Here is a 10,968-nt window from a genome sequence, read left to right on the forward strand (position 1 = left end):
GTCGTGTAGTTGTGTCTTGTAGCTCCTACGAGGCTTGTATGCGCATCAGGAAGAAACTCCCTGGGGACAAGTATGTGGGGATTCGGGACATTTATTTCCCAAGGGAGACACTCAAGGCGGGTTAAAAAGGGCTCTGCAAACTGTATCCAGGTGTTCTGGAGTTCAGAGGGCTTCCAGCTTGTTCCCACTAAGGATATTTTGCTCTGGGAGCCATGGTTGGGTAGGGAAGGAGCACCCACCACTTCGTACAACACTTTTTCTCATCATTGCATTCAGCAGTGGTACTGTCTGTGGTGGCGCAGCCTCCGTCCTTGGACACCCCTTTCAAAAGGACACACTGTTTCTGCCCGGAAATAACACCAGGCCTTGCTGCATGGAAAGAGAGTTGGCATCATTCAATCACCAGCAGTTTAAGTGACCGTCAGATTATCAGTCACGCACCCAGAGCAGTAAATGTATGGAAGGATGGCCTTGGGATAGAAGGGATGGTGTTTCCTGTATGAAAAGATCGGGCGTTTCAGCAAAAGGGGCGCCTTTTGTGGGGAGGAGGGCTAAGAGTGCAGGACATCTTGGAGGGGGCAGGCTGATTTCGAGAAGCTTGGAGAGAGTTGTCCTCATCCGGGGCATTTGCATTTTGTGAAATGTTGGTTCGATTTCTTGTGGCCACCAGAACTGGGGAGGCATCTTTGGTATTTAGGGGGTAAAGCACGAGGTTCCCAGATTTCCTACTTCGTGACCTGTCCTGCCCCAAATGCCGATACCTTCACTGAGAGGCACTATTTGGAAGGAAGGATCCGTCCTTCCATAGCCTTGTCTGTGCCGATCGCCCATCCATGCCGACGGCATCTCTGTCCCAGGAAACGTGTCTGGCACCTCTTACAGAGCCTTTCCCGATCCTATAGCGTCCACCTTAGCTAAGTCTCCATCACAGGACCAGGCAACCAACACACTTTCTGTGTTGTCCAATGCCACTTACCTGTCGATACAGGAAAGAATTTCTCTCAAAAGCTGAAAAGCATTTTTCCTTAAATGTAGCTGTTTTCCTAATTGATTTGGCCACTGAGAAGCATGGAACTGAGTGCGCCCCGAGGGGGTAGCTCCCTTTAGTCTTGGGGTCCTGCCACTACGTTTCAGGCATAACGAGGCTTCCTCCTTTCCCCTGTGGATCCCGGCGGATGTCACATAAGAGACACGCTCTCTTCACGTCCGTTAATAGAGGTTAGTCCCCTAACCGTCCTGTTAGCCCTCCTGCGTCTCCTGCTGTCTTGCTTCCCGTAACATACCAGGCCTGGCTTCTTTGCTGCCTGACTTGTATGTCTTAACTCCTCGTTTGACCCCCTTTGTGCCTCTGAACAGTTTATTTATTTATTTATGGGGTATATTAGATCACCAGAATTATAAGATGGAAAAGTTGGGAATTTTTAATTCTTAATTCTTAACATTTGTTCTTTATGCATTTTCTCTATTTCCACACAGTTGCTAGTGGTTTCTCAGGCTTAATTCCATGTGTTTACCTCAAAAGATGATTCTCCCAAGGTTAGAAAAGAAGGAAGCTTCTGTAAATTTCAAACCCCTTCTGCAGTGGAACCAGGAAGAGAGACTCTGAGGACAGGACAGTTGAAATGATGAAACAGAAGCCAGATGTGTTAAGGGACCTGTCAAGTTTGCAGCCTGTCAGGAATCCATAGATAAGCCTAGTTTGTGTGCAAAAATCAAGAGCCCCTGTGTGATTTAGGTACTAGTAATTTCTATTACTAGAAATTTATATATAGACTTTACATACTCATCTATCAAGTCTGAATGTCTTGCCCTCCTTGTTCTTAAAATGCCCGCCCCGCCCCCCACAGACTTAGCTTTGGTTACAGCTTCTACCTTGGCATAATTCCACGAAGTCCCTGGCACATTTTCTAGTACGAACTAGTGCTAGTTTGTGCCCAACTAGCATGGCGGCCTTCTTGCAGTTCCTGTGCTCTCTTCTCCAACAGCAGCTGGACCGGCATCTTCCTTTGCCAGCAGTGTTGACTGCTTCTCGAAAGGGATCCATCAACTAACGCTTATCTTTCTGTTTGGGTCTCAAAAGGCATGCCTCAAGAAAGTCTCTGACATTGCCAACAAGACAATGACTACATGTTAGGGGCACTCGTAGTACTCTGTTCCTGTCCATTGTGCTTATTAAACTTTATAATTATATATTAATTGCGTAATCATTTGACCAGTGTCTGTCTTTCCTTTGTTTCCCACCGTATTCCAGGTGTTTGCGAAAGACCCAGTGTGAGAACAGCAGGAGAGCTCAGTCAGTCTTTGTGGCCATTGAACGCAGTAAGGTACTCTGACCCCACACACATTCTCTCTCCTGTTTCTTCGGAAACCTCTTGGCTTCAGTCTGTTTTAGACTGTCTAGTATCCCCCACTATATTACTTTGGATGCACTATTATATTTGTTAGTATCAAGTCTTGTCATTATTGTATTAACTTCTCTAAGTGTCAGGCCCAGGTTTCCTAGGTTCCTAGGTTTCCTATTTTTACCGGAAATCGTTTCTGGCCTTTGCTTTAGGACAGCCTTTTTCTCAATGTTCTTCTCTTACTACGACAACCATTGCTGTGTCCATTTTCCCACTAGATCAGTGGGTTTGGCTAAAATCTACTTCAAGGAGATCTATTCCTTGTTAACTTTTTTAAAAAAAGACCCAGCTGGTAACGTGGGCTATGACTTGGGGGAGCAGACAGTGATTTATGTCAGGCTGACTTTAGCTCAGACGGTGGAGGGGTAGCATGAGCAAAACCTATTCTCTCATTAACTCTGCAGCCATAATTCTCTTGTGGCAGGTGCTTTCAGAATGGATAGCAGTTTATCTGATTTTAAGGAACACAGATCAGAAGAATCTAAAGATTGGATTAATAGTCCAAAAAGAATGGCAGAACATTTAGCCCGTTTGACATGGTTGCCTCAAACAGTGAAGGAAAGAATTTGAAGGTTAGTGAAATAAGATGTTTCATAGACATTGTATCTTCCAAAAGAGGAAACATAGGAATCTGCTTAGATTCCTCAGTATTTAGTTAGGAGATTTTGAGGTAAAAACTCTGAGAGAAATCAGGATTACCATTTTATGGGCATATCTACACCCGTACATTGATGGAACCAAAACTGACCCAGATTAAAGATGGTTCTAGCTGCCTTGTTGCCACACCTGTGTGTCCTCAGCAAAATCATATTCTTTATGTAGACCTGGATTCTCTTATCTGTAAAATTAAAGATTTAGCCATTAAATCACCTTCCAATTTTAAGGCATGATGATTGTATGATTTTACATTAGATGTCACTATAAGTGTGTCTCCCTGCAACTGTGTCTTCTTGTGACAGAACTGAGAATCAAATGAGAATTATGTAAACTCCTTCAGTTGGAGACAACTATATGTCAGGTAGATCCCAAGATATCCACAGATTTGGCAAAGATCAAGCAAGTGAGTATCATTGATTATATTTAAAAGAATCTTTGAGATGAACCAACAAAGCAAGAGAGTTATCCAGACCTTATCTGTGTTCAGTGACCACAGACATTATTTCGAGAGATGTGAACATCCCGTCATTAACAGTAGGGAGAGGAATTATCAGTTCTCATGCGGATCTGGTTGAAGCAGCCTGAAGATGACCACATTCCCCTTTTCCTTTGAGTCTACATTGTCATATTCAAAGTTCTGAATCATGGGTCCTAAAAATATATATAATTCATATTCTTAAAATGCTTTCTTCATATTTTTTCCTATGCTTAAACTTTTGCCACTGATGCTTTATCCCACTGTTTATGCTTTTTCCAAATTCCCCTGCTCCCTGTTGCTTAAGGGAGCAGTCCTCTCTTGTGGACTTAATGCAGTCCTTTCTTGTGGAGCTCAGTCTTAAGGACCTAACTTCTGCCCTTCACAAATACTCCTCACCAACAGAGTCTACATCACTTCTGTTCACTAGCCAAGCTTGAACCAAGAGCTGCCATTTGCATGTTCCTTTTTGGAGATTGAGAGGATTTGTTTGCTAAGCCTTAAGTCATATGTCACAGCTTCTCTACCTCTATCTTTATTTGAGCCTCACTTTCTAAGCATTGAGCTCTTGGATCTCATTTTCTGTTGATGGAAATCTTTGGTTTTGCAGTTTCGGCCTCATCAGTTCTAAGGGAGAGGATCACGATGGACTTCTGATTCCCTAAGGCTGAGCATTAGGGTCTGAGTTAAAATGGGCACAGTATCATTGAGCATCCCAGTAGACCTCCTAAGAAACCCACAGTTGTTCACTCTCTCCTAAGAAAACTACAATTATCCACCATCTTACCTTTCGGGATTATAGTCATAAAGAGGAAGAGCACAGAAAGAAGGGAATGGAGTCCCAGGGTGGAATGCCCAGTACAAAGGTGAGTGATTGGGGATAGTGGAACGCAGGCCCTTTTGTTTACTTCTGGGGAACTGAGGTTCCTTTGGTCAGTGAAGCTTAACAAGTAAGAAAATAAAACAACCTTCATTGGAATTTCCAAACCCTGGAGTCTCTAAATTTGGTGACAAATTAACCTAATTACAGGAAACTAGATGGTTAACCCTTTACTTTTCCCATGGGATCTCAAATTCCTCAGAGGCCAGTGCCCTTGGCCAGTCATCTTTTGAAGGAGGCCAAGAAGTATGGTCAGGTGAGGTAAAGTCTTTATTACCCAACGTACTCTGACTTGCAAGGGAACTCTTCCATAATATACTCTTTTCCACAATAAGGTTAAGACAATTGCCTAAGGATTATTTTAAAAATAGAAGAAGAAGTTGCATTTTCAAGTTATTCCTGAAAAAAGAGACTAGTGTCATATGTGTACGACATATGACATTTTTTTTCGTTTATTTTTTTTTAAGACTTTATGTACTTATTTGACAGAGAGATCACAAGTAGGCAGAGAGGCAGGCAGAGAGAGAAGGCTTCCTGCTGAGCAGAGAGCCCGATGCGGGGCTCAATCCCAGGACCTTGAGATCATGACCCGAGCCGAAGGCAGAGGCTTAACCCACTGAGGGACCCAGATGACCCACAGGTATGATGTTCTTAATAGTACCTGGAAGGTAAATAGGCTTAGGTCACACTGAAAAGTAACATTTTCTCATCTATTACTAATCCTTTCTTTAACTGTCCCACATGACAAGGATGGTGAGATCAGGAGAGTTAAAAGATCAAAGATCAAGAGCACTCTGTTTCTTCAGTACTTTATTGTCCAAAGATCGTATGCACACAGCCTCAGGACACTTCCCAACCTCTCACCTTGCCCCTCCATATCGAATCAGTGTATTGAAAAGTTAAGAACATGCCTTTGGCCAAGAATCAGTTCACCTAAAACCAGATCTTCTAAAGCTAATTTACCTACTGATCAATGGCTTAATGATACATTTGTCTAAATTATTTTTTCATTTATAAACTTTCATATGTGATACCAGCTTTTGGGGGGATATTTTATATACTTTTATGTCTTCTATTTTGGCTACTTTTGATCATTTTCATGTTTGTTGTTAATATGTAATTATTTAATTTCTTTTTAATAACTGACCTATAACATGCCGAGGTTGAAGATGTACAGTGAGTGATTTGATGCTGTTATGTGTGGCAGTGTGATTACCACGATAGTGTTAGTTAACATGCCTGTCAGGTCACACAGTTATTATTTCACAGGTCACACAGTTATGATTGTGGTGAAAACAGTTAATATCGAGTCTCTTTATAACTTCGAAGTTCAAAATACATTGTTACTGACTGTAACCACTATGCTCTGCATTAGATCTCCAGAACATACTTGCTAGATGTGAGTTTGTACCCTTAAATAACATCTCCTCAATTTCCCCAGCCTCCAGTCCCTGGTATCCACCATTTAGTCTGTTGTTGGGTGTTTTGTTTTGGTTCAACTATTTTAGATTGCACATGTAAGTGATATCATATAGTATTTGCCTTTCTCTGACTTAGCTCACTTGGCACAATGCCTTCAAAGTCTATCCATGTTATTGCAAATGGTAGGATTTAATTTTTTCTCATGACTGAATAATAGTTCATTGTATATTTATATACCACATTTTCTTTATTTGTTTACCATTGATGGATACTTAGGTTGCTTCTGTGAATAATACTGCCATAAACATGGGAGTGCATATATCTCTTCAAATTCCTGTTTTTAATTTCCTTTGGATAGATTCCCAGAAGTGGGACTGCTGGATCATATGGTCTTTCTGTTCTTAATCTTCTGAGCAACTCCACTCTCTCTCCATAGTGGCTAAACAATTTTGCATCCTGCTAGCAGTGCACAGGGGTTCCCTTTCCCCCATATCTTCCCAACACTAGTTATCTCTTGTCTTTTTGATGACAGACATTGTCACAGGTGTCACAGGTGTCACAAATAATCTCTCATTGTGGTTTTGATTTGCATTTCCTGATGATTAATGATGCTCAGAACTTTTCAGGTAGTTGCTGGCCATTTATATGTCTTCTTTGGAAAAATGTCTGTTCACTTTCTCTGCTCATTTTTTCATTTCAATTCGATTGCTTTTTTTTTTTTTTGAGTTGAGTGAGTTCTTTATATATTTATATGCATATGCATATTAATCCCTTATCTGATATATGGTTTGCAAATATTTTCTCCCATTCCATAAGTTGCCTTTTCATTTTCTTGATTATTTCTTTTGCTATGCAGAGCTCTGTAGTTTAATGTGGCCTTGCTTGGTGATTTTTGCTATTGCTGCTTGTTTTTGTGTCATATCCAAAAAAGTCACTGCCAAGGCAAATGTCAAGGAGCTTTTCCCTTGTGTTTTCTTTTAGAAATTTTACAGTAACTAGTCTTATTTTTTTTAAGTCCAGTCCATCCTAAGTTAATTTTTGAGTGCTGTAGGATAGGAGTTCAATTTCATTGTTCTCCATGCGCTGTCCAATTTTCCCCATACCAATTGTTGAAGAGACTGTCATTTCCCAGTTGAATATTCTTGGCTTCCTTCTCATGTACTGGTTGACTGTATTTCCAGGAGTTTATTTCTGAACTCTCTATTCTTTTCCATTGGTCTATGTGTCTGTTTTTCTGCTAAAAGTACTTTATTATTTTTTTGGTTTTGATGCTATTATAAATAGAATCATTTTCTTTTTCAGATTTTTGTTGGAGGTGCGTGGAAATACTACTGATTTTTTTTTCTTTTTTTCTTTTTTTTTCTTTTTAAATTTTTTATTTTTTATAAACATATATTTTTATCCCCAGGGGTACAGGTCTGTGAATCACCAGGTTTACACACTTCACAGCACTCACCAAAGCACATACCCTCTCCAATGTCCATAATCCCACCCCCTTCTCCCAAAACCCCTCCCCCCAGCAACCCTCAGTTTGTTTTGTGAGATTAAGAGTCACTTATGGTTTGTCTCCCTCCCAATCCCATCTTGTTTCATTGATTCTTCTCCTACCCACTTAAGCCCCCATGTTGCATCACCACTTCGTCATATCAGGGAGATCATATGATAGTTGTCTTTCTCTGCTTGACTTATTTCGCTAAGCATGATACGCTCTAGTTCCATCCATGTTGTTGCAAATGGCAAGATTTCATTTCTTTTGATGGCTGCATAGTATTCCATTGTGTATATATACCACATCTTCTTGATCCATTCATCTGTTGATGGACATCTAGGTTCTTTCCATAGTATGGCTATTGTGGACATTGCTGCTATAAATATTCGGGTGCACGTGCCCCTTTGGATCACTACGTTTGTATCTTTAGGGTAAATACCCAATAGTGCAATTGCTGGGTCATAGGGCAGTTCTATTTTCAACATTTTGAAGAACCTCCATGCTGTTTTCCAGAGTGGCTGCACCAGCTTGCATTCCCACCAACAGTATAGGAGGGCTCCCCTTTCTTTTTTTTTTTTTTTTTTTAGATTTTTTTTTTTTATTTGACAGAGAGAGATCACAAGTAGATGGAGAGGCAAGCAGAGAGAGAGAGAGGGAAGCAGGCTCCCTGCTGAGCAGAGAGCCCGATGCGGGACTCGATCCCAGGACCCTGAGATCATGATCTGAGCCGAAGGCAGCGGCTTAACCCACTGAGCCACCCAGGCGCCCCGAGGGCTCCCCTTTCTCCGCATCCTCGCCAGCATCTGTCATTTCCTGACTTACTGATTTTAGCCATTCTGACTGGTGTGAGGTGATATCTCATTGTGGTTTTGATTTGTATTTCCCTGATGCCGAGTGATATGGAGCACTTTTTCATGTGTCTGTTGGCCATCTGGATGTCTTCTTTGCAGAAATGTCTGTTCATGTCCTCTGCCCATTTCTTGATTGGATTATTTGTTCTTTGGGTGTTGAGTTTGCTAAGTTCTTTATAGATTCTGGACACTAGTCCTTTATCTGATATGTCGTTTGCAAATATCTTCTCCCATTCTGTCAGTTGTCTTTTGATTTTGTTAACTGTTTCCTTTGCTGTGCAAAAGCTTTTGATCTTGATGAAATCCCAATAGTTCATTTTTTCCTTTGCTTCTCTTGCCTTTGGCGTTGTTCCTAGGAAGATGTTGCTGCGGCAGAGGTCAAAGAGGTTGCTGCCTGTGTTCTTCCTCAAGGATTTTGATGGATGCCTTTCGCACATTGATGTCCTTTATCCATTTTGAGTCTATTTTTGTGTGTGGTGTAAGGAAATGGTCCAATTTCATTTTTTTGCATGTGGCTGTCCAATTTTCCCAGAACCATTTATTGAAGAGGCTGTCTTTTTTCCATTGGACATTCTTTCCTGCTTTGTCGAAGATTAGTTGACCATAGAGTTGAGGGTCTATTTCTGGGCTCTCTATTCTGTTCCATTGATCTATGTGTCTGTTTTTGTGCCAGTACCATGCTGTCTTGATGATGGATGATGACAGCTTTGTAATAGAGCTTGAAGTCCGGAATTGTGATGCCACCAACTTTGGCTTTCTTTTTCAATATCCCTTTGGCTATTCGAGGTCTTTTCTGGTTCCATATAAATTTTAGAATTATTTGTTCCATTTCTTTGAAAAAGATGGATGGTACTTTGATAGGAATTGCATTAAATGTGTAGATTGCTTTAGGTAGCATAGACATTTTCACAATATTTATTCTTCCAATCCAGGAGCATGGAACATTTTTCCATTTCTTTGTGTCTTCCTCAATTTCTTTCATGAGTACTTTATAGTTTTCTGAGTATAGATTCTGTGTCTCTTTGGTTAGGTTTATTCCTAGGTATCTTATGGTTTTGGATGCAATTGTAAATGGGATTGACTCCTTAATTTCTCTTTCTTCTGTCTTGCTGTTGGTGTAGAGAAATGCAACTGATTTCTGTGCATTGATTTTATATCCTGACACTTTACTGAATTCCTGTATAAGTTCTAGCAGTTTTGGAGTGGAGTCTTTTGGGTTTTCCACATATAGTATCATATCATCTGCGAAGAGTGATAATTTGACTTCTTCTTTGCCGATTTGGATGCCTTTAATTTCCTTTTGTTGTCTGATTGCTGAGGCTAGGACCTCTAGTACTATGTTGAATAGCAGTGGTGATAATGGACATCCCTGCCGTGTTCCTGACCTTAGCGGAAAAGCTTTCAGTTTTTCTCCATTGAGAATGATATTTGCGGTGGGTTTTTCATAGATGGCTTTGATGATATTGAGGTATGTGCCCTCTATCCCTACACTCTGAAGAGTTTTGATCAGGAAGGGATGCTGTACTTTGTCAAATGCTTTTTCAGCATCTATTGAGAGTATCATATGGTTCTTGTTCTTTCTTTTATTGATGTGTTGTATCACATTGACTGATTTGCGGATGTTGAACCAACCTTGCAGCCCTGGAATAAATCCCACTTGGTTGTGGTGAATAATCTTTTTAATGTACTGTTGAATCCTATTGGCTAGTATTTTGTTGAGTATTTTCACATCTGTGTTCATCAAGGATATTGGTCTATAGCTCTCTTTTTTGGTGGGATCCTTGTCTGGTTTTGGGATCAAGGTGATGCTGGCCTCATAAAACGAGTTTGGAAGTTTTCCTTCCATTTCTATTTTTTGGAACAGTTTCAGGAGAATAGGAATTAGTTCTTCTTTAAATGTTTGGTAGAATTCCCCCGGGAAGCCGTCTGGCCCTGGGCTTTTGTTTGTTTGGAGATTTTTAATGACTGTTTCAATCTCCTTACTGGTTATGGGTCTGTTCAGGCTTTCTATTTCTTCCTGGTTCAGTTGTGGTAGTTTATATGTTTCTAGGAATGCATCCATTTCTTCCAGATTGTCAAATTTATTGGCGTAGAGTTGCTCATAGTATGTTTTTATAATAGTTTGTATTTCTTTGGTGTTAGTTGTGATCTCTCCTCTTTCATTCATGATTTTATTTATTTGGGTCCTTTCTCTTTTTTTTTTTTTTTGATAAGTCGGGCCAGGGGTTTATCAATTTTATTAATTCTTTCAAAGAACCAGCTCCTAGTTTCGTTGATTTGTTCTATTGTTTTTTTGGTTTCTATTTCATTGATTTCTGCTCTGATCTTTATGCTTCTCTTCTCCTGCTGGGCTTAGGGTTTCTTTCTTGTTCTTTCTCCAGCTCCTTTAGGTGTAGGGTTAGGTTGTGTACCTGAGACCTTTCTTGTTTCTTGAGAAAGGCTTGTACCGCTATATATTTTCCTCTCAGGACTGCCTTTGTTGTGTCCCACAGATTTTGAACCGTTGTATTTTCATTATCATTTGTTTCCATGATTTTTTTCAATTCTTCTTTAATTTCCCGGTTGACCCATTCATTCTTTAGAAGGATGCTGTTTAGTCTCCATGTATTTGGGTTCTTTTCAAACTTCCTTTTGTGGTTCAGTTCTAGCTTTAGAGCATTGTGGTCTGAAAATATGCAGGGAATGATCCCAATCTTTTGATACCGGTTGAGTCCTGATTTAGGACCGAGGATGTGATCTATTCTGGAGAATGTTCCATGTGCACTAGAGAAGAATGTGTATTCTGTTGCTTT

The sequence above is a fragment of the Mustela nivalis genome (genome assembly GCF_964662115.1).
Source record: "Mustela nivalis genome assembly, chromosome: 20".
In the NCBI taxonomy this organism is placed as follows: domain Eukaryota; kingdom Metazoa; phylum Chordata; class Mammalia; order Carnivora; family Mustelidae; genus Mustela; species Mustela nivalis.